General features: G+C 38.6%; 1 long non-coding RNA gene across 1 annotated transcript in view; it reads right to left on the reverse strand.

The window, feature by feature from the left end:
* Positions 1-870: 870 nt before the first annotated feature.
* LOC142429429 (uncharacterized) overlaps positions 871-25,811 on the reverse strand; it is a 70,226-nt gene continuing 45,285 nt past the window's right edge. Inside the window, exon 5 of the long non-coding RNA XR_012780426.1 lies at positions 871-4,476. This is a non-coding gene — a long non-coding RNA (uncharacterized LOC142429429). The remainder of the gene's footprint in view (positions 4,477-25,811) is intronic.

Below are 25,811 nucleotides of genomic sequence, written 5' to 3' on the forward strand. Positions count from 1 at the left end.
ACTTAAGGATATTCTAAGTGCTTATATTTATGATGAATCACACTCTCACTTTTCTCCAGGTGTTATCCGAGAGGCATGTTTATGCTATTAAAATAAGAAATACTGCTTTAATAGGATTAAAGACGTCTTCAAAGACACTCCAACAGAAAAACTCATTAAACTAAAAGGAAGCACTGCCGATTCAGCTTGGTGAAATTGAAGAGTGTAGAAGTAAGAGCCATATAACCTTTTAAGATTATTTTGCATAACTATCGCTTTTCTTCACCTTCTTACCTTGTTTAGTAGCAAGACTTTGTATAAAGATGACAGAGCTGGAAGACTTGGTGGCAAGAATATTGACAGGGGTAATTGTATCAGTGTGAATGAGCCGCATTTGGGTGATAGAAAATATTTTCGTTTGGGCACACTGCTTTAGAAGTTAGAAGCAGAAAGTTGCTTCAAATGAGAGTATAAAAGCATTTAGTTCAATTCGTTAAACACTTATTGATAAGAAAAGCACCATTAATTGAATAAGAAAATTAACTGACATATGGGTACCATTGTCAAAGAGTTTAATCTCCCAAGAAAACCTCTAATACACTGTAATCTAAAAAGATCTTCTATCAACAAAGAAGTATGATGTTTTCTGACTCCTAAGTCCAGTGTAATAACTGTGATATAGAAGAATCATGTAAGAACTAAGAAAAGTATTATGAAATAAATGCCAGAACAGTATTTTTGGTGAAATTTTATTTGATTTATCTATTAGCAGCATATATTGTACAGAACTTAAGGGTATCTAACTCTATTGACTGACAAAAGAGACCACCTTTAGATATGCATTTATTATGTACTCCTGCAATGTATTCCAGGTGTATGGAATTCTAAAGAAGTCATATAAGCTAACTAAGTTACTATTTAAGTAAATACATAAAAGACAAAACAAAGAGTACAAAATGACTGTGTTAGTCTGGGCATACTAGAGAAACATAATTCATGGACACTCATATTTTAAAAGAGAGAGTTTTATATAAAGGTTAAGTGTACATTAAGAAATCATCCCTACCCGGTGCTGTCCAAGCCCCAAAGTCCGACATTAGCCCACATGTGCAACACTGATCTGCAATGTCCTCCTCAATCTCACAAAACACACCCAATGACACTGACTGCAGGAGGAAAGCCGAGTCAGTGAATGTGTAAGCATCTCAGCATTGGCAAGGGTCTCCATGCAGCTTCTCCAGCATCCAGGGATGCATCAGGGTAGGTCCATGTGGCTTCTCCTCAGGTATATCTTGAAAAAAGTGAGCCTTTCCAGCTGAGGCAGAGAACTGGCTAAGGCAGCTGCACATTGTTCTGACCACCATAGAGAAAAAGACAAGACAGGTGAGGCTCATGGAGCCATTTATCTCTCTGCCCTTCAATTAATCCCACATGTGTTCATCGGCCAGGTTGGCACAATAAAAAAAACCACCACAATGACAAATCTACGTAAATCAACTATCACTTTGATTTAACAGTCAGCAGGACTTAATTGAGTAACTTAGTTGGCTAGATCATGATAAACCAGCATAAAATGGCATTAAATAATACTTTATTTTCTCATAGTTCTGGGTGCTGAGAGTTAAAATACGGACCTGGTCATGTCAATTCTTTCTATGGGGCTCTCCCTTAGATTCTAATGACTGTCAGCAATGGTTGGTGTTTTTTAGCCATTTGCTATCTTTTTTTGTTAGTCCCCTTAAAAATTACTCATAAAGGATTAGATTTTGGCCTACATCATTATGCCTTAACATAACAAATAAAAATCCTAATTCAAACAGGATTATATCCACAGGTAAAGGGGTTGGACTTCAACGTGTATTTTTAATTCAATCTATAATACATATTTCAGATCTTTTCATAGAAGTAAGTAGAGGATGAAAATAATCCAAATGTAAATTCTTTAACTCCTGAGTAATGAAAATTTTATATATGGAAGCTCTGTAATTAATCTTATGACCAGGAACATACAGAAAGTTGCTATAAATAATTCATGGAAAATAGAATTCAAAGATAATGGAATTTGTGCACAAACATCTTGAAGGTCCCTTGCAGTAGTGATTCAGCCAGCTCAAAATGACTCAGCAGATCATGCCTGTTTTTTATTGAGTTTGGTTGTTCGAATGGTTCTTGTAATCAGGGTTCTCTCTAAGGTGAGCAGATGGGCAGCTGCCTAAGGTGGAAACCACAATTTTGCTTTCCTTATTCTCTAGTCTCATCTGTGCAGCAGAGTATTCTAAGCACTTGCTGTAACATTTACTTTGCCCATGGGTATGAGTACTTAGACCTATGCTTATAAGATTGGTTTATTCATTCCATGGGACTGTTATCCTTTTGATGACATGCTACATTTGTATTCCCTTTTGTTCATTACTTCAGCAATCAAACTTGTAACATAAGAGAAAAAGTGCCCTACAACCAGAAGATGACACACCGTCATTCATTTCAGCTTTGTGTTATACCCCAAATTCCCATGAGATATTATGAATTCCTGAAAGTATTCAAAGAGCTAAAAATATTGTCAGAATAATTGCTGTAAGTTCAGCAGAAGCAGAAAAGTATTTTTCAAAGATAAACATAAAAGTTCAGAGAAGAGCAGTCACCTTTTTCTAATATACCAAACACAATGACTGTTGTCTCATCGGCCTACTTCTGAAGGAATGGGATCCTACTCCTACAGGGAAAAACTGGCTAAAGTTAAATGATTCTAGGGTAAGAGCAACAGTAGTGCAAGCGAGGCTGCCAATCAAGAAGCAACATGGAAGTACTTAAATAAAAATTGTATTTTTGTCAGGTATTATATTTTATTAATATTTCAAAAATTTCTTATAACTTAATCGAGTTTCATGTAATTCTTTTACTGTTATTATTTAAGTATTGACTATATTAAATAATTAACTGTCTTTCAGTATATCATTGTTCTATACCAAGACAGTCATCAGGGCAGGGAAGCAATTGTGTTGGAGCTCTTTGTGTATATGTAAGTAAATAGACAAGCAGACAGATGGCTAGATTGTTCACTTCTACAAAGACCAGGAACACTTGTGACAATAGAATAGAAAATAAAGTTATACAAAGAAGACAACTATTACTAAAAAAACAAATTGCATGCATATAGAGATAAGCAGTAATGAGAACATGTAGCTACCAAGTGGAAAGTTATCTTGTGTTCTAAATTTCTAAATCCTAATCCCTAAATTTTGAAAAAAGCTAACTTTTTAGTTTCCTGTAATTGCATCTCTGAGGTGACATCCATATGCTGTTAGCGTTCTGCCATTTGCTGCTAGTCACACAGTGACTTAACCCCAGGATATTACGAGAGGTACTGCATGTGCATGAATATCAGGAGGTGGTCATCGTTTAAAGTCATCTTAGAGGCCAAACACCACCATCAACTCAGTAACCTCTAATTATGTATACTAATAAGAGTCAGCATGGAGTTGATTCCAACTCATGTGATTCATGTATATCATAGCAGAACTATGCACCAAAGGCTCTTCCATGACTGGTTTTGAAGAAATAGATAGCCTATATTTTCTTCCTAGTAAACACAAGATCGATTCAAATGTGCAAACGTTCAGTTAGTAGCTAAGCATGTTAAAAGTCTTAATCATCCAGAGAATCTCCAGTGAATCACTGCTGTAGTCTGATGCCTTCCAGTCAGTTTTCTGTCAGCGTAACCTTAAATACAATGGATTAAAATAGTGCCAGGATCATTATCATTTATACAATATTGCTACTTGAACCCCCTGCTGTAGTCAGTGTGTCAGTCCTTCTTACTGAGGTATTCCTCTGCTGGGATGATCCTCTACTTTACCAACAATGGTATCCTTCTCTAGGAATTGTTCTCTCCATGTAACATGTGCAAAATATGTATAATGAAGTCTTTCTTCTAAGGAGCATTCTGTATTTCTTCAAAGATAGATTTGGCTCATCTAGTAGTCTGTGGTATGCTCAATATTCTTTGCTGATACCATAATTCAAAGAAATCAATTCTATAGCAATCTTCCTTATTCAATGTCCAATATTTTCACACAGATGAGGCAATAAAAGACCATATGTTAGATTGAATGCATCTTGGTCCTCAAAGTTACATCTTTATTTTTGAATGTTTTAAAGAGGTGTTTGTAGATTTACCCAATGCAATATCTCACTTGATATATTGACTTCTACTCATATGGACATCAATTATGGATTCAAGTTAAGTGAAATCCTTGACAGTTTCAACGCTGTCTCCATTTATCAAGATATTGCTTACTGGTCCAGTTATGAGGAGGATTTTTGTTTTCTTGATTTTGAATTGTAATACATACTGAAGACTGGAGTCTTCAAACTTCACCAGTACATGCTCCGTGTGCGCTTTGCCTCCAGCAAGCAAGGTCGTGCCATCTCCATATTGTAGGTTGCTAATGAGCCTTCCTCCAACTCTGAGACCTCGTTCTTCTCCATAGAGTTCATCTTCATTATTTGCATAGCATACAGTTTGAACAGTAGGGTAAAAAAGAAAAAAAAAAAAGCTTAAATGCCTGACATATCTTTCTTTCTTTTAAGCCGTTTAGTGTCCCTTTATTAGGTTTGAAGACCACCTCTTAGTCTATGCGTGCGTTTCATAGAGCACAATTAAGTGTTTTGAAATTCCCAGTCTTTAGAATGTTACTCATAATTTATTATGATCCAAAGGGTCAAATTCTTTTGACTAATATAATTCTGGTACTATGTTTTAAGATAACCATATGATATCAGCTATGGTTTCCCTGATCATCTCATCTTCTGAATCTAGCTTGGATTTCAGTCAAGTCCCTGACACTGTACTTATAAAAATCAAATTCACTGTCATCAAATTGATTCTGATTCATATCAACTCTATAAATCAGGGTAGAACTACGGGAGTTGAAAGTCTAACCTTTCTCCCTTAAAGGGACTGGTAGTTTCAAACTGCTGACTTTATGGTTATCAGCCCAATAATTAACAATTATGCCACCAAGCTCCTTCCTGCAATGAACTTCAGAAATCATATAAAAATTACCTTTTAAGCAAAACTTGTTTATATGTTGTATAAATGATGTTGTTATCATTAAGTGTCATCCATCAAGTTATATGTGAGTATTAAGGCAGTAGATGGATATTGGGCCTCTATTCAAGTACTCCCTCAAGGAAAGAACACTTTGTTCTAACAACATGGCATTCTGTGATGCCCGTTTTCTCAACATGGTCTATGAAGACAAAATAGATGCATAAGAAAAGATGGTAAAAAGAGCTGATGGTGCCCGGCTATTAAAAAATATAGCATCCGGGGTCTTAAAGGCTTGAAGACAAGCAAGTGGCCATCTAGCTGGGAAACATATGGAAGAAGCACAACAGTCTGTGTGATCATAAGGTGTCGACAGCATCAGAAAACCCAAAACTAATAATCATATCAATGTGAATGGAGTGGGCAGTGGGCAGAGTGGAGACCCAAATCCCATCTGTAGACAATAGGACATCCCCTCACAGAAAGGTCACAAGGAAGGAGCAAATCAGTCAGGGTGCAGTATAGCATTGACAAAATATACAACATTCCTCTAGTTTTTTAATGCTGCCTGCCCTCCACTATTATGACCCCAGTTCTACCTTACAAATCCAGCAGTATAGCATTGACAAAATATACAACATTCCTCTAGTTTTTTAATGCTTCCTGTCCTCCACTATTATGACCCCAGTTCTACCTTACAAATCCGGCTAGATCAGAGTATATACACTCGTACAGATAAGAGCTCTTGACTCTCGGTATCCAGGACTGATAAACCCCTGATGAACAATAATAGAGTAACGATACCATGTGGGTAAGGGGAAGGTGGGGGAGAAAGGGGGAAATGGTCGCAATGATCAATGTAGAAACCAACTACCACCATCACCACTAGGGTGACGAACAACAGAAACATTGGTGAAGGGAGACAGAAATGCTGTGAGATATGCAAGTAATAATTATTTAAAATTTGTCAAGGGGTCATGACGGTGGAGGGTGTGGGAGGGAGGTAAAAGATGAGCTGATACCAAGGGCTCAAGTAGAAAGAAAATGTTTTGAAAATGATGATGGCAACAGATGTACAAATGCTGTTTACATAATGGATGTATGGATTGTTATAAGAGCTGTAAGAGCCGCCAATAAAAATCATTAAAATAAATAAATAAAATACATAGACTCTTGAAAAGAATTCCTTATTCAATATTCAACTGTCACATGCTGTGAGGCTTTCTTTTGCTGCTTCCTGTGTTGTTCAGTGATTAACCATCGAATTACTCAGTATTGTAATATCTCCCTAATATTTGAGATATATTAATTCCCTTCTTGTTCCTCAAAACATTATGTCAGTTAGAAGTTTAGGATATTGTCAATTAAATCAGATCTAAATCAAGCTGTTAAACACAAGATCAATGCTCTCTCTAGTAGTCTCATCATGCAATGGTTGGAAAGCCTTTGGATAACCAGGATCTATAATTCAAACCATGGATGGGAGGCCTAGCAAACTCACTGGTCCAGGAGTTCTGAAATACAGTCAATTAATGTTACAATTCCCTAGATTAATGCTTAAACCTTGTTCTGCCCACAGGTGGTTTTCACTGACTCCAGGTTTTATCCTTTGGAATTTTGATTGTATCCTCTAAGTTATGCCTCTTTTTCTTGAAAAACAGTACAGGTTAAGTCTGAAGAGTTCACTCAGCACGCTGTTCGATTTAAGAAAGCATGGGATCCAAAATTTCCTTTTTCATGGGACTGTATATCTCTTTCAAGGGCATGGCTGATTATGTGTTGGGCTGCTTATCACAAGGTCAGTGGCTAAAATTCATCTGTCACTCTACAGAGGAAAAATGAAGCTGTTGCCATAAATAAAGATTTACAACCTTGGAACCTCTAAGGAGCAGTTATACGCTGTCCTATAGGTTTACTATGAGGCAGAATAGACGTGGGTTTGTTTCTTTCCATCTAAGTAGTATATGTTTCTGCATCTATGACATGTTGGAGCTACACTATAAAACTTATTGGAATTTAATTCTATTAGATACAAGTGGCATCCACTAACTGGTTACAGATAAGCGATATGCTCTTCTCTGTCTTGTGCTACTGTTGACAATGCCCTTAGACTTACTAAAGGCTCTAATGTTAGAGTTAATTTATTTACACACACTAGAACTTGGACATTCACAGAACCCTTTGTTTGAAATAAATAGGATTTTGAAATATCGCCATTGGAGCTTCTAAAATCTAAGTGATGCAGTTATATGTTAGGTTTTTTTCCTATGGACAGTACTTTTCTGGTGGTATCCTTGGTTTGAAATTTTCTCATAGCTATTTATTGATTTTAACATTCTTTACCATCTAGGTAGGGCCTTGGTGGCCTACAGGATTATGAATTGGGCTGCTAACTGCAAGGTCAATAGTTTGAACCCATTAGCTGCTCTGCAGGAGAAAGATGAGGTTTTCTGCTCCTGTAAAGATTTACAGTTTCAGAAACCCAAAAGGGCAGTTCTACTCTGCCCTGCAAGCCACTATGAGTCAAACTGATTTGAAATCTGTGAGCTTATAGTTTACCAGCTAAGAGGGAGACAGATGAGGCTATCTTCTCTTGTCAAGGTTCACAGTGTTAGAAGTCCTATGTACAATAGATATGAGTCAGAATTGATTTGATGACAGTGGATTTGGTTTGGGTTATTATCTAGAGGATCCCTAGTGGTGCTGTCTGGTAACCACCAGTTTGGTAGTTCAAGTTCATCAGCTTCTTCATAGCAGAAAGATGAGACTCTCTGCTTCTCTAACGATTTAAAGATTCAGAAGGCCGATGTAGGATCACTGAGTCAGAATCAAGTCAAAGACAGTGGGTTTGGTTTGATGGATTTACTATACAGAAAGGATGAGAACGTTTAAAGTCAGGAATCCTCCTCCTTCATTTTTCACAATGCATCCTGTGGCAGTTACATAATCTGTCAACTTGAGCGAAGGGTGGAGTCTAGCCTGTCAATCAGGTCACAGCTTGATGACCTCATTTGGAGGTACAATGGAGATAAATAGCTCACTGGATGCCAGATCCAGACTTTCCCTCTGCTTTCTCTTTCCTGCTGTTCAGACATTCAGAGAGCTGGAGGACACACATGAAGACCCGCACCAGCATTGAGATACTTCCACTGCCACCGGATTCACAAGATTTTCTACCCACTACACTGTGATCTTCCTGTATTCAACATGACTGAGTGTGTTGCGTGTGTCTATAAAGGAATTTATGGACTGGTATCAGAGTATGGGCTAATATCAGACATACGGACTTGATCTGGACTGGGGTGAGATTTTTATTAATAGAAAATTACTCTTTGATATAAAGCTCTTTCTTATACATGCATGAGTGTCTCTGGATTTGTTTCTCTAGTCAACCCAAACTAACACACTTCCTTTTATTTTATTGCTTTCCTCTCACATTCTCAACTGTCAGTGTAGTGGGTTACAAGGTGGGCTGCTAACCAAAAGGTAAGCAGTTCTGAATGACCAGCTTTCTACTCCAGTAAAGATTTAAAGTTTTACAGAAAGAGTTATGCTATTCATTATAGAAACACTATGAGTCAGAACTGACTCAATGACAGTAAGCTTTTTTGTTTTTAAGACTTGGTTAAGAAATTTAAAGTAATAGTTAACCTTCATGCCACTTTATAACAAGTGTCTTCAATTTCAAATAATATTAAACTGTTTATTTCTCACTAAAGACTTCATCACCACTTCATCAAATACCACAGACCACAATAAAGAGGTAACAATTGATATGGCTCTGCAAAGTTATCACCAAATATCAAACCTGCTGTCTTCAAGTCAATTCTGACTTAGCAATTTGTAGGACAGTGTAAATATAACACCATAGCAATTTTTAAAGAAGCTTTTTCTTTTTTAATTTACAAGCTTGGCAAAATTCATAGCATTTTCAAGGCTGTAAATCTTTCCAGAAGCAGACTGCCATATCCTTTTCCCACAGAGAAACTAGTGGCTCTGAACCATCAACCCTTTGTTCATAGTCAAGCCCTAAACCAGTATGACAACAGGATTCCTTAACGTATCACCAAGCCAGCAAAATCCACTTGCCACCCAGTCGATTTTGACTCAGCGTTATTTAGAGTTTCCAAAGTTGTATATCTTTCTGATATGTCAGAGCTACTATTAAATATATTATAACATTGGCTTTATAGCCTTTAATAATTGTTTTCTCCCATTCTCTGCTCTAGGGATTCCTGATGATGTCATGTTTACTCCTTGGGCTCCTCCCTGCAAGATCAGCAGTTTGAAACCTCCTGCCGCACCACAGGAGGAAGACGGGACTTCTATTCCCTGAAACAGTTCTGAGAGTTCATCTCGGCACTATTTTACTTTACATTTCAGTTCACATACATTATAAGCCCACCAAACCCCGTTGCTGTCGTATCTAGTCATGCTCATTGCAATCCTATAAAATAGAACGGTCCCATAGGACTTCTGAAGCTTGATAGAAACAGATTGCCACAACGTGATACCTCACAAAGCCTGGTGGTTGGATCCAAAATCTTAGCAGCTGATGGCTTAATGACTGAGCCACCCCCAAGTTCACTATGATTACCTTTCCATGAGTGAAAAGTCAATTTTCTTAAAAAAAAAAAAAAAAGGAGAACATTGAGTTAAAGACTCTATGTTGCCATATATTTAACATGAAATTATTTTCCTTCAGTGTAAATGCTTAGAGTTTTCCTTGGACCACATTATCTTGGAAATCCTGTTTGCATCAAATTCTCTAAACCTTTATCAACTTTATTACTTTTAATTATATCCTCATTTTAGAAGAGCATTTACTGAAAATATGTCATATTGAATACTTTTTCCCCTTTCAACATTTAAAAAAATCATTACATTGGGGGCTCTGACAGCTCTTATAATATTTCCTACATCGATTGTATCAAACATATTTGTACATATGTTGCCATCATCATTTTCTAAACATTTACTTTCTATCTGAGACCTTGGTATCAGCTCCTCTTTTTCTCCCCCTCCCACTCTTTTTATCCTTGGTAAATTATAAACTATCATTATTTGCTTATCTTACACTGACCTTTGTCTCCCTTACACATGTTTCTGTTGTTCATCTCCCTGTGGGGATGTGGGAAGGGTGTACAAAGAGGTGTAATACATAGATTATTTCCATCAGTTCTCCCTTCATCCCCTCTTCCTCCCTCCTTCCTCACACCCTCCTGGTATCGCTGCTCCCATTTCTGTCCTGAGAGGTTTATCTGACCTGGATTCCATGAGTCTTGTGCTCTTATCTGTAGCAGTGTACAAGCTCCAGGCTAACCAGAACTGAAAGGCAGGACTGGGGTCATGATAGTGGGTCGTGAGGAAGCCTCAAAGAACCAGAGGATTATTGTGTGCTTTATCGGTGCTATACTAATCCCTAGTTGACACATCCCTTCCTTGTGACACTTCTGTGAGGTATGTCCAATTGTCCATAGATGGGTTTGGGGTCTCTGCTCCAACCCTCCTCATTCTCAACAACATGTTTTGTTTGTTTGTTTGTTTGTGGTCTTGCCATATAAATCTACGTACTTAGGCCAATACCTCTATAGTTATGAATTAATATATTTACATAAGTGCACACCTATGTTTATACCTCTATCCCTAGCTTTGCTTTCTAGATCTTTCCTGTTTCCTTTTACCTTCCTCCTGGCCCACCATCACATTCGGCCTTCTTCTTCCTCTTAGTAATTCCTTTCATGTGATTGCTGTTGCTCCAACACCACCCGGATCTCTAAGTCCTCCTAGTTGTTGTTTTAAATTCCCTAGTTGTTCCCCTGTGTATGGCGTTGTTTGCTCACTGCTCCTTTCCTTTGCCTCCTCTTCTTTATGGTATCTGCTTGTAAGTGTGAGCATATTCTTATCTGAGCACCATTGTATGTGACAGCCTTTTTTTCTTTTGTTCTTAAATTTTTCTCTTTTTCCTCAAAGTTGGATAATTTAACTATTATGAACATCAGTGAGTTCATCCTGGGGTTTAGTAATACTGGTGTCCTCTTAGCCTTCTGTAAGAATGTCTGATTCTCATTTAGTAAGGTGGGGAAATTATCCCTGCATAATTTAGCTATTGATTTCTCCGTTGTGTATTGTTCTGGAAGACCAATTATTCAAATATTTTTCCTCTTCATAGCATCTGTCATTAGTTTCAGGTTTTCTTCCTCCTCTTTGAGTATCTTGTTTAACTGTTTTATCCGGTTATTGAAGACTGCCTCATTGGTCTCAGGATCACTTGTTCAATTCTCCACTTCTTCTAGTCTGTTCTTGAGCCCCATTAACTTGTGTTTTCCTTCTGTTACCTCATCCATTAGTGCTTGTATTTCCCGTTGGTGTGTGGACTTCATTCCCTCTATGGTGCACTTCATCCCCTCTGTCGCGGATTTAATCTCCTCTGTCATTGTGTGCTTATTCTGGGTTGCTTCCCTCATATCCTATATTCCTTCAAGCAGCATTCTGAAGACTTCTTTTTGTTGCAGATCAATGTGTTTCTTCTATGAGTGTTCTTAGGTTTAGGACTTCGTCCACTGTTGCATTTTGCTTTTCTTATTTTCTTCTTGAAATATGATGCTGTCTGTGTGTCCTTTTGGAAGAACTGGGCAACATATTCCCAGGAGACCGAAGGACCCTGAGCTCTTTCTCTGTGTGTGACTCCTAAGAGTAGTTTCAGGGACTACCTGTAGCCTACTATGGTTGTGGGTTAGGCTATTATGTAAATGAGATGCTAAAGTGACTAAATTAACTGAGGCAATGGGGGGCCTCAGAGTGTGTGTTTAGGCCTGGGACTATAGACCAGGTTTAGGCCTGTGACTGGGCCAGGTTGGGGGGGGGGGTATCAGCAGCATGGGAATTAACTTGGTCTGGACTGTCTGGCCACAATCTGCAGTCTTTCAAAGATTCTCATTGGAGCTCAAAACTGGTGGAACTAATATTTTGGTTTGGGCTATGACTTTCAGCCCTTGGCTTTTCCTGTTTTGTTATGTAAAAATCCTAAATTTTGCTCTGGGGATTAAAGTTCTGCTAATCTCATTATGTTAATGCTATGCTGATATACCAGGATCAGATTCTGGTGGCTTACATTAAAAGTTACACAAAGGAACACAGCCTAGAATTTTAAGCATTTCAATATTTTTTCTTTCCATAATGGATTTGTGGGGTGCCCAGGTATCAGGGCTGTGCTGTGCTTCCCCCAAGGGAAGGGGACCAGATTATCAGAGTGGATTTGGGGCCAACTGGATCTGAGTTCTCCACTGGATGCACTCCTTTGTCACTCCTGGATCTCTCCTGCACAGCTATGTCACAGGTAACTATCCCAGATGTTCTTCAATTGCTGCAAATTAGTGACTACTTATCTATCATTACCCATGCTCAAAGGCCCAGAGCTGGAAAGGGGATGGCTGATGTAATCACTCCATTCCTGGCTGGGGAGGGGAGATGCAAAGCCCCAGAATGCAGGAGCGGGCTGGACAGCAGAGGGGAACTCAGGTGTTATTCTTGTAGCTAGTTGTGGGAGGCTTTGATAAGCCTGGAATTATGACCACCTTTAGACAGCAGTGTGGCCTTCTCATGAGGATTCTGGGACTTCTCTTACTCCCTGGAGGTAGGACACACTTTTTTCTGCTTTGTCTTCCTGCTGACAAGCCACATAGAGCTATGCTAATGGTCCCAGAACCTTGGAGATTGAGGGGCCACGTGAAGACCCAGGCCAGTGCTGAGATGCTTCTACCACCACTGGACCCACATGAATTTCCACCCACTGGCCTGTGATCTTCCTGAATACAGTGTCATTGCATGTGTTGTGTGAGTGAGTCTGAAGAGGAATTTACAAACTGATATCGGACATATGGACTAATATTGGACTTATGGACTTGATCTGGACAGGGCTGGGATGTTTGCTTGGTATATAATTACTCTTTATATAAAGCTCTTTCTTATACACATGAGTGTCTATGAACTTATGTAGTCAACCCAGACTAACACAATACTTGAAGGTAGCTCCTCAAGAAAAATGGCATCTCTGATTCCTTTTTGCATATTTTCTGACACTTATGATATGTCACCAGCAGTCAGTGTGGGCAACACTCTGACTGTATAACTTCTATATTATTTCTGGTGGCTTTATTCAATTGTGGAAGAATCAAATAACTTTCCATAATTTCCATGATAGTCTAGTAAGTTTGCTCATAGTGTGCACAAAGTAGTAAATATGCATTTAGTCTCATTAAAAAAATTAAATTAAAATACTAAATTAAAAATATTAGTCTCATTATACCCATTGTGCCATGCAAAATACTAGACATTAGAAAATTTTAAGTAATATATAATTTATCATCATTCCTCCCATGGGTATTATATTGAACTGAAGAAATACTAATCATCCTAAATACTTAGGGCACAATACAGTCAAACCCACATTACTTTAGAGTAAAGTAAATTGAGAATTTGTTACATATTTTCACACTTGATTTGTGCTAAACATTCTACAAACAGCTCAAAGTGATCATAATTGAACAGGACTGCACCCTCTTCTTTCTAGGACTCAGTATGTTCAGCACTGCTAATGATGTCACAATTGTTTGTGCTGCTGTTGTTCTATGGTGAAGGAGCCTTGGTGTCTCAGTGGGTTAAGCAATGGGTTAATAGTCACAAGGTCTGGGGTTCAAACCAACGAGCCACATAACAGGAAAAGGCTTAAGCTCTTGGCCTCACAGATTTAGTCTTAGAAACCATAAAGAGCAGTTCTACTCTAATTGTGTGGCTTATATAAATTGGAATCCAATCGATGTAAGTGGATTTGTCTTTTGGGTCTCTGATTAAATGTTAATATTATTTTTAGTAATATCGTCCTCTTGAATGTGGAAAACATTAAAATGAGAGAAAATGCATGCACTTGATTTTCCTTGTTATCAAACAATGCACCGGAAAATATGTTTGTAATAATTTTAAAGTTTTTCCTCAGCATATGAAAAATGGAAGTTCTAGAATACTCAGTTGTGCACATGCAGAAGCTATACATGAATCTAAACACTGTCGTTGAAATATGACAAGGGGGAGATGCATGGTTCAGAATTGGAAGAGGTGTGCAGTAGAGTTCTATCATTTTACTTTATTTATTCAATCTATTCTGAACAAAGAAGACCTGGATGATATGAAGAAGACCTCTGCATCATGATTGGAAGATGATTCAGTAATAACTTGTGATAGGTAGATAACAATACCTTACTTGCTGAAATGGAAGACTTGAAATATATTCCATTTAAATGACAACAGCTTCCAGTATGAATTACACCTAAGCATAAAGAGAACAAAGGTGCTAATAACTGCACCAACCAACAGCATCAAGACAAATGAAGAAATTTAAGTTGTCAGTGATATCATTCTACTTGGATCAGTAATCAAGACCCATTAAGTCAGGATGAAAAAGTACATGGCACAATAGTAACATCGTTGGACTCAAATATACCAAGGTTCATGAAAATGGTACAATACTGTTTCTCTCTATGCTGTGCTAAAGGTTATTATTCTGCATGGGGGTCAACTTGTAGGCAATGAGCATCAAATGCTTTTGACTATATCTGTAGATATAATGATGATAACATTTTATTTTTTAATTTATTGTGAATAAATTCTCTGAATTTTAAATAATCTGAGATATGTAAGAAACTGGTTAAAAAAAACAACACATGGTGTGATAACTGAGGGGCTGGATGAGAATGCAATGCAACTAAACCCCCAGACTCATAATCACAGTCTTCAAAGCCGTCTCCAGTGAAGGAGACCCTCACGGTTATGAGATATAAGGAAATCTTAATACACAGGCTCATGTCTGGACAGAGTGCCTCCAATCACCGCCCCCCATAAAGGAACTGACACAAAGGAGCTACCAAAAAAGATGTCTCATGCTTGCTTCTGGTTAGTCTCTGTGCCTCCAGGTTATCTGTAGATAGGAACAATCAGGTTCAATAGCCAAACCACCATAAAATGTAGCAAACCCCAGGGGAGGGCTCAGCAAGATGATGATTCACAGCATTGCCTGTGTATTATGTGACCTGCTTGTGAGATTACCCATTGACTGTGTAACATGTTAGGTGTATGATGCACGTGCCTTTGAAAGAAGTGTAAGCCCCATTATAAATACCCATTGGAAAATACATTCATTCTCTCTGTCCTGACATAGAGACGAGAAGCCCTGTGCCCCGCTGTCTGCCTGTCTCTGTCACAGAGCTCCTACAAAGGACCCACTCAAATGTTGGGGACCCCTGTACCCCAATAACATGAGTGTTTAGAAAACCCTGTAATTTAGAAAGATTGTTTCAAAACACATTGCTTGATGACAATTCTATTGCTCTTACATTATAATTTAGGACCTAATTTCTGCAAGATAATTTGTGATAAAAAATTCTGTGTTAAATTAATTAGAGAAAATCTGCACTGGATAACTCTCTATCTATATTAGGAAAATGTTAACAGTATGAAAAATTCTATACTAAAACTTTTAAAATGTAAATATGCAGACATTTGCTCTTTGATAATTAACGAATTCCTTACCAGGCTTTAGCAGCCTTCCCAGGACTTACCATTAGACAATATGAAGACTGTGGTTAACCCTCACTGTCTTGCAGTCAGTGCTGACTCACAGCGCCCCCCAGTGGGTTTCTGAGATTGCAACTGTTCAGGAGAGTAGAAAGTCCAGTCTTTCTTCTGTGGAATTGCTGGTGGTTTGGAACTGCTGCCCGCCATGTAACCACTATGCTACAAGGACTCCTGTCCTGGAGGATGAGCTCCTATTCTCTAATTGTTAAGATATTTGAAATAATACTGTTAGGTTTCTGGGTGGTTTACTTCGCTTCTTGCTTCACATGTGAAAGAATTCACACGGCAGAAAAACCTTTGTAATGCAAGTAAGTTTTATGAGGAAAAGGGAAGTTTCGGGCATTACAGTCTCAAAAGTACATGCTATCTCTGGAAAAAGTGCAAGGCTGCACAGAGACCGAGCCAGAGTTCTCGGCTGATGAAAACATGTGGCTGGAATACTGGAACAGGAGTACAGAGCCAAGCATGCTGAAGGCAGAGCAGGAAATCCCAAGAGAGCAGAAGCTCAGGAGGGCGACCACCCACTTGGGCCCCATGTTTATCCCCCTCCCCTAGCACTAACTGAGGAGGCATGGTTGAGGGTATTGGCTGACCTTATTGGCTGAGTTTAAGTGCACCTTTGTGATGTAATCCTGTAGGCAGAAACTGTTTTTGCACGTTTTCCATATCTTTCTATAAAGTCTGAGTAAATGGGCTTTCCTAGGGTAGAAAATACTCCTCCAGACAAACAAACCCCAATAAAAATTAAAGATTTCTTTTGGTTATGTCAATGTGGGAGTTCTGTTAAAACAAGTGAATATGATCTTTAGTTTATCTCTATGCTGGATAGAAATGTAGAGCTCATGGACTACCACCTACTAATGTTTAAAGTAGCTGCCATATACTCAATCTAAATAAGGGTACTTAGAGAAATAGGTCATTTCCATTATTTTTAATTTTTTAAGTATTTGCGGATGGAACGTCCTGTGGTTCGTGAAGACCCGTGTGCTTGGAGTAGAATTTTGTTCCATTGGCTTGTCAACAGACAATAAATTTGGGAAGTAGATCAAGAGGACTTTCTGGGTGAACTTGAAATCCCAAGCTTTCCATTAGCAACTGCCTATGTTAACCTGTGTGCCGCCAAGGACTCTACACAGCATGTGAGGGTGATGAAATATTATCTACACTGACCATACCTGGTAGCAAAATAGGGAAGAGGGACATTTAAGACACAATCCTTAAACCAAAACTGCCCAGCACAAAGGAAACAACGGCCTCTTCTTTGTGTTATGTTTGTCCTGTGCTTCAGAATGCTTGTGGTATGTTGAGAACTATTCTGAGCGGCATCTCAATCTAAAACACACTTGTAACTGAGTAGCTTATCTCCTGCTTAGTGTCTTGTGTTTTCGCCACATGTCTGTATCTCACAGCATCAAAACAACCAGTCAGAATTGGCGAGCGTGGGCACTTGCAACCTTCTTGCTTTTTTTATTAGAAAATATGTGTATTTCCTATTTAACTATGTTTGTGTGTTTTCAACAGCAGAGAAAAAGCACTGGGAGGAGAAATCAAAATAAATTGGTTGCATGTTTCCTTTATTTAAAAAGAGCTGGAAAAGAACACACCGGGAATTTCTATAAGAAGATAAAAGCAAGTATTTATATTTCCAAATATCTGAATTTGTCACCGTCCTCCCACTAACAATCTCAAGCAGGGTCTATTGTCTTGTGTTTACCGTTAATGTGAATAATTTTAGTTTCAGCTTCTCTGGAGACAGAGTAAGAAATGACTCATTCAACATTATGCATTGATCTTCTATCCAAATATATTCTGGCTGATGAAATTGATTTTCCTTTCTTCTATTAATGTATTATTCAGTCAATAGCATTTTCTTGACATATTAATAGTGAATTCCTACTGTCTGCTTGAATATTGTTCAAACACCAATATACTAGCAGAAAATATTATATTCATCTGTGCATTCCCTCATTGATGGATATTCCACTCATTTGGCAATATTTTAAAGAGTCAGTAAGTGAGCCTGTTAAACGAGAGGAAGAATTAGACTAACATTTAGTAGCTATAAGGATCCCTACCAGGAGTGCTAGTGCCATACTGGTTACTCAGTGGATGGTTAACTGCAGTCAGTAGTTCAAACTACTCTTCTGTGGTTATAATCTCATATGATTAAACTACTGGATTGTATGATATGTTTCTTTTTTAAGAGTTACAGTAACTTTTTAAAAAGTTACAGAAACTCATAGAGGCAGATCTAACCTGACTAGAGGATGGCTATGGGTTGGCCTGGAGGGTTACTAACTGAAATGCTGGCTTTCTGAACTGACTTAATGACTCCTCAGAGAAATGCCTGCAGGCATGCTCCTATGAGGATTGCAGTCTGGAGCACCAGGAGGCAGCTCTAGTCTGTCACAGGGTCTGCTTAGAATTGCAATCAACTTGATGGCCCCTAACAGCAACATAATACCTGTCAGAAACTCACTCCATTAAACAACAACCACAATAGTCTAGTCTTTCTCCAGTAAAATATTTGAAAAGACCGGAGGACAATTAATGTATGAGTTTAGTTGATATCTGTTAACAACTAAGTGAATACCTATCTGAATTTAAATTCCAGTGGTAAATATTTGATAATCCATCTCCTTTTGAATTAGCAGTCTATGTTGATGAGAATTATATTTATGATATGAATAGTTATGTTTGATAGTCATTAGAATATAATGAAAACCACCAATAAAAATCCGCTGAGGATGATGAAAGGAAATGGAGAAATGCCAAGGAAAATGCTTGGTAATTTGGAGATGAAATTCCAGCTTTTATCTAAGTTGAAAGTACGAAGCAACACCTGAGGGAGAGGACCCTTAGCCTTGTATACTCTAACTCCTTTACCTTGAACTTCCGTCCTGTGGAAAGTGAAATATGAAGAGAGGAAAGCAGTATCCATCTGATATTTTCTCTCGTCATTTGGAAGAGCAGCAACTCTAGAAGTGCCTTTTCCTTTCCGTTAACCCACTGCCCATCGGGATGAGAGGGACACTGACTTCTACTGACTCCAGTTCATTTGATTCGCCAGTCTTCTTATTTGGACCACCTCAAGGTCTTCCTTGCACCCTCCTTTTCACAGGCTTGGACGATCAAGTACATTTTCCACATTGCAGGTGGGGATTACATTCTTAATTAAAAATATGATCATAAGCCATTACTATTTAAAATCAATCACTGACACCTGGTCGTTTATGTATTTCAAATTCATTTTGATGAACTACATATGCCTACAAACCCACCATGCCAAATTTGCTAGGGTTCTCAATGTCCAGAGTATTTTCTATATCTGATTTCTAAATATATTCTAAATATGCTTGAAACTCTACACATCCCTTCATTTATTCCCTTCACTGTCTGACTGCCACTGAATAGATTGTGATTCAAAAAGAAACTATAGGACAGGGTAGACCAGCTCCCTTGAGTTTCCAAGAAAGACCGTACAATTTTATGAGATCAGACAGCCTCATCTTTCTTCCTTGGAACAGCTGATGTGTTTGAACTGCTGACCTATTGTTAAAGTGTCCAATTCACAACCTGCCCCTGAATTCATCTCAAGTACCTCCAATGTGCACAGAAAGTAATGGGACAGGAGAAAGAGCAATCAAGAAAGCAGTCTGTGTCCTCTATGAACTATCTGATTAGCCAGATATTTGCCTCATGCCCGCCCCCCCCCCATCCCACCAACCCGAGGTAAACTCCTGTTTACTTTCCTATACCTCATCCTGTACTTCAAGCTCTTTAAAGTATGTCTAAGTTCTCGGTCTGTATTCACAGCCTGTGGCACAATTCTATACATTGTGTTGAGTTTAAAAGTGTTTTGATTATTATACAGTAATTAATACCATCTGCAATAATTTTTTTCATTAAACTTTCAGACAGACATTGTACAGTAAACCACAGGTCTGAAGTTCAAACCCACAGCCACTTCTTGAGAGAAAAATGAGATGGTCTTTTTTTTCATAAAGATTTGTCTGAGAAACTTTATATATGGCTTTTAAGATTCAGAATTGACAAGATGGTGCTGGGCTTGTTTTGGTTTGACATTTAAATGGTGATTAAACCTAATAGATCTTGATTAAAATTTCATGTTGAAGACAAACAGCATTGAGGTTACATTTGATCCCCCAAGACAATTTCCACAGGCGTAAGTCAGACAATTTCCACCTTGCCTTCCTTTACCCGCTTCTGACACACATCAGACCTGGGACTCTAGTTCTCTGGCTGGCCTTTACAGTTCATTGTAAGGCTCACACAGGATTCAAAGATGATACTCACGAGAATGAGGGTTTTTTTTACAACCCCTCTTACTCAGACCCTTTAGTAAAATATCCATTTGGTGGAAATAACACAGTCAATGGCTAGGTAGTTTACGGTATTGCATGCTAAAAGACAGAATTGATTTAAAATTTGAAAATCTTAGGGGAGAGCAAGAATGCTAAATACACCTGAGAATTTTAAAAATACGAAAAAGAAAAAATTATACTCATAATATCTGTCGCATTATTTTTTTTGTTTTTTAATGAAGGAGATCAAAGAGAAATAATGTGAAACACAGATAACATTAAGGAAATGGAGGTGAAATAATTGGAAAGCAAATCACAGTGAAAATCTAGTTATTACTTAAAACAACTCTAAGTATAGAGATGAAGTGTTAGAGACTGGATGAATGTTAATTAGAAACTATTGTATTTCATCAATCTGTGAGAGAAAAATAATGACAATTTGGTATAGAACATTAAGGAAAATTGATGCTTAAATGAAAGCATAAAGATATCTTGGTTAGGTGAGAGACATAATAAAAAGTTATTGAAAAAATATTTCCACTTATATATTTAAATAAACTGCACACAAGTTGGTTAAGAGAATTTGTGATAAATAAGCAGAAGGGCTCTGACCACCCTTTGAAGTATGAAGCCTATATCTTAAAGTCTTAAAATAAAATTGATGGTAGACAGCATAAGTAAGGGTTGGGTTTATGAAAACAGAGATGTGACATCTGGTGGTTCAAAACTCTTCAGCTAGGAAAGCAACAGGGATGTGTCGCATTAAGACACCACATAGAAGGAAGGAGCCTGAAGTCCATGAATAGTCAGGAAGGCATGTGCTCTGTTATATGAGGCAGTTGGTTCAAAATAAAGGAGAAATGATGAGAGAATTGTCGCTGAGTCAAGTGACTCCAGGAACGGAGGTAGGGACTGGGTTCTAAGAGGAGTGATTTGGGAAGAGCTGGCGTTGGGGAAATGAACATGTGGCACTAATTTGCGGGGTGGGGAGGGTGCAGTTTGTTTTTGAGTTTTACACTTGAAACTCAAAAAATGTAAAAATCAAAAGAAGGTACCTCTGTAGAAAGTGCAAACCCTTCTCTGAGATAATATGTATCAGGGAGGAAATAAAGAGACTTGAAAATAACCAACATTGGGGTTAGTGAAAGGAAATTACCCATACAATGGACAATCCTGTCTGCCGTGGTCCTGCAGTGGTCTGTCTGTTGCTGTGATGGTGAATGCTACCTCACTGGAGTTTCAACACCAGCATGGTCACCCAAAGTGATCAGGAAAAAGAGCTTCCAGAGTAAGAACAGACTTCAAAGCAGTAACAAGTTGTCCTTTTCTGAGGACTAAGCCACAAAAACCTTATGAAGAGCAACAGAACATCGTCAGAAACAGGAAAACCTCCTGAATGGCAGCAGAAACGTATTGGGTACAGCCTCAGAAGAAAAGCTTCTCAGATCAGAAGTCATTCAAAATATGCCAGTGCCAAGTTGCTTTCTCAAAGTAGAGTCAGCCAATGCTATAGATGGACTAAAGCCTGTGGGGCTTTCATTTACTGATGGGACCTAACTGCAAATGAGAAGAAACAACTGTAAACATCTATGAATAATCAGAACTTGAATGAACAAAGTAAGAGTCTAGGAAAATTAGAAATTATCAAAAATGAAATGGAATGCATAAAGAGCAATATCCTAGTCTTTAGCAAGCTGTAGTGGACTGGTATTTGTCATATGGTTTACTATGCTGGGAATGACAAGTTCCCAGAGAATGGTATCAAATTAATTATTTTAAGGCATTTCAAGATCTATCTTGAAAGACAATGCTGTCTGTGATAGGATAATATTAATTGTGAAACAAAGAAATCCAGTCAACAAAATTATTCTTCCAATTTAAGCACCAACCACTCAAGCTAGTAACAAAGAAATTGAAGAATTTATCAACTTTTTAGTCCAATTAAACCTGCGCTCAAGGTGAATTTATCATTATTGGTGATTGAAATGCAAAAATTGGAAACAAAACAAGAAGGGACACAAGTTAGAAAACATGGCCATGTGATAGAAACTATGCTGGAATTCACATTAAAGAGTTTTGCAAGACCAATGACTTCTTCCTCACAAATAACTTTTTCAACAATGCAAACAGTGGCTATACACATGGGCTTCTCAAGATGAAATATAAATAAATCTGTGTGAAAAGAAGATAGAAGTACAATATCAGCAGCTGAAACCAGGACAGAGGCTTTGGCAATTACATAATCTGGTGTCAACTTGAGATTATTAACAGTAAAGGGGTGGAGTTTAGCCTGTCAATCAGGTCTCAGCTTGATGACCTCATGTAGAGGCATCATGGAGATAAAGAGCTCACTGCAGGAGGGACACACAGACTTGCCCTGTGAAACATTTCTGTTGACAAGCCACATGGAGCTATGCTGCTGGCAGCCAGAGCCTTGGAGCTGGAGAAGCCACATGGAGACCCATGCGAGTGCTAAGATGCTTCCACTACCACTGGAGCCGCAGGACTTTCCACCCCCTGGCTTGTAATCATCCCGCACTCAGTGTCAATGCATGTGTTGCATGAGTCTAAAGAGGAGTTTACAGACTAGTATTTGACATATGGGATAATATCAGAGTCATGGACTTGATATAAAGTTCTCTCTTACACACGTATAAGTCTCCCTGGATTTGTTTCTCTAGTCAACCCAGACTAATACAGGTGCCAACAATCAATTGGTCATATATAGTGCAGATTGAAGCTGAAGAAAATTTAGAAGATCCAAAATTGAACTTTGAATACATCCACCTGAAGGAAGGATGGTGAAACCTCATCTCACATACTTTGTCCATGGTATCGGGAAAGGCCAGTCCCTGCAAAAGGACATTATGCTTGGTAAAGCAGAGGGACAGTGAAACTAGGAAGGGCCTCTACAGGATGTATTGACACAATGGCTGCGACAAAGAGCTCATCCATAAGAACAATTGTGAGATGCCACAGCACCGGCAGCAGCGTATATTGGAACGCTCTCAGTCAGATCCAATTCACCATCACTAAAGAACAGCACCTACAACAAATAGCAAGGCACACAAATATCAAGTGCAGAACGTCGAGACATTGTGATGATTGAAATAGGTCAGTTGCATAGGAAACACATTGCATGACCTCACTTACATAATAAGACAAAAGGAGGCACACACACAGGAGGACTGAAGTTTAATAGTGTTTACTAGGGATGGGAGATAAGAGACAAAGAGAGATGTATCGCTTATCAAGAACCGAGTTTCTCTTTATTGTCACAGGGAATTCCTGGTACAGTAGAGTGTCTACAAAAGCAGAGGAAGCTACTCAAATAGATGAAGTGACCCGGTGGGAACAACAATGATCTCACACAGAGCAGTGAGGGTGGGGATGCTGAAGGAGTGGGCAGTGCTTCATCCGGGTGTTCCTCGGGATCACTGTGAGGTGGAACAGACTGGATGGCACACCGCAGCATAACAACAACAATTTGCCACAAGTAGAAGAAGTTTGGGACTAGGAACCTAACATGGAATGCATGGTCAATTGCCTCCATGAATAACTGTTCCCTTTGCCATGAGAGCAGAAGTAATGAACAGTGCTTACGCACCATTACTGAACATTTTGACCAAAGTTTTTGTATGTACAAGAATCATGTTCAATGGGGGGAAATGATAAACAGAACTTTTGATTCTCCTGGAAACTAGAATTTTTGGAGCCATAAAGGTTGGATGCACTCTCCAAACTATTGCCCTGAGATAATTCTTAAACCTCAATCCAAATATATCCCCTCAAGTCTATTTAAATAATTCAAAGAAAAACCAATGCTGCTGAATCAATTCTGACTCATAGCTTTATTAGTAAAGAATGTCTGTCGTGAGCATTGTACTCTTTTAAAGAACTGATTGCACAGGACCAGGTTGACAGTAGTAACGTAAAAGGATAGAGAGGATGTTCTAGGGGACAGGGTAATGACCTATGTTACTGGCGGGGGAACAATTTGAAAAGTAGTGTAAGAATGGTTATACAAGTTGAAGTTTGTCATAATGCTAGCGGGTTATACATGTAGAAATTACTAAAATGGTGTATTTTGATGTGTATATTTTCTATTTTTTAAATTGTCATTTATCTATTTTCAAAACCTTTCTATTGGGCTCTAATACAGATACCATAGCATTCCACAGCTCAATTGAATCAAGCACTATTGTCCAATTGCTACCACAATCAGTGTCACCACATTCTCTTCCTTCTTGAACACCTTGATATCAGCTCCCTTTACACCCAACTGTCCCCACCCCAGAAATCCTTATTCTACTTGCTGACTCTGTCAGGTTCAGCATCCTTGAGATTCATATTCTTGAAAAGAGAAAAACATTTTAAAAATTCAAGAGAGCTACTCCTAATAACAAAATACATAAGAGATACACCCCAGTTGTGCTCGCTTCGGCAGCACATATACTAAAGAGATACACCCCAGTATGAGTAGGGGAAGGAATAACCACAGAGAAAATGCTGAAACCAGATCACGCCCAACATGTCTCAGAGGGGGACCAACATACAAGGTTGTAGTCATTCAAGACAAGACAGGTTTAGCATTTTGATCTCCTATATTCTTCTCTCCAATGAATTCTGTTTGGTAACTAATTTAACAAAATAATAATAACAGACTATAGTAAGAAACTAGGATAAAAATAAAATAATAATAATACATGTAGCAAGAGGCTAGGATAAGCTTTATCATATGATATTTAAATACTGGTACAACTTGCATGGAAACTTGCAACTTCTGCAGTACATTAGAACCTTGTCCAGGGGGACCTTCTCTGGTTTAGTGGGTTATGAGTTAGGTTAATAACCACACAGTTCCACACAACCAGTTTCTCTGAGAAGAAGGTTTTTCTCCTCTCATAAAGAGTAACAGTCTCAGAGACCCACAGGAGCAGCTCTACCCTGCTCTCCAGGCTTGTTATTGGTGAGAATGGAATCAATGGCAGTGAATTTCATGTTAAGGGATGAATAAATAGTTTAATCACAGTTCAAAGGCAGTAACAAAAGTGTTTCAAATTTGAGGGGGTATCCACCCCCCCCAAAAAAAAAACACAGATTCTTTTCCAGTTAGGCAAGCATCAAGCAGCTCACTTTGAGTTAGTGCACCCAGTGGTGTCACTTGGGAAAGTTCTCTCTGGTCACAGTAAATTTCTTCATGAAAGCTATTTTGATCAAATCTTGTGATGGCCAATTTAATAGAACAGTGTGTGTATTAGTCTGGGTACTTTAGAGAAACAAATCCACAGAAACTCATGTGTAAGAGAGAGTTTTATATAAAAGTTAAGTGCACATCAAGAAAACATCCCAACCCAGGGCTGCCCAAGCCCACAAGTCCAATATTAACCCATTAACCCATAATGCCCAACATCAATCCCCACAGTTCTCCTCCATCTCACAAAACGGGCACAATGAAAGCTAAGTCAGTGAACATGTAAGCATCTCAGCGCTGTCAGAGGTCTCCACACAGGTGCTCCAGCACCCAGGGCTGCATCGGGGTAGGTCCATGTGGCTTTTCCTCAGGGATGTCTTGCAGGAAATAAGCCTTGCCAGCTGAAGCAGGGAACAGGCTAAGGCAGCTGCACCCTGGTCCGACTATCAGAAAGCAAAAGACCCCGAGGAAGGCGAGGCTCACTGAGCCATTTTTCCCTCTGCCCTTCAATTTACCCTACATGTGCTTTTTGGCCAGGTTGGTACAATAAACTAACTACCTCAGAGTACGATTGTGAAATTTTGGTTCCTGCTCAGGAATTGTGTCACAGACACTATTATTGTGTTGAACACAG

This window comes from Tenrec ecaudatus, chromosome 16, assembly GCF_050624435.1.
Source record: "Tenrec ecaudatus isolate mTenEca1 chromosome 16, mTenEca1.hap1, whole genome shotgun sequence".
In the NCBI taxonomy this organism is placed as follows: Eukaryota; Metazoa; Chordata; class Mammalia; order Afrosoricida; family Tenrecidae; genus Tenrec; species Tenrec ecaudatus.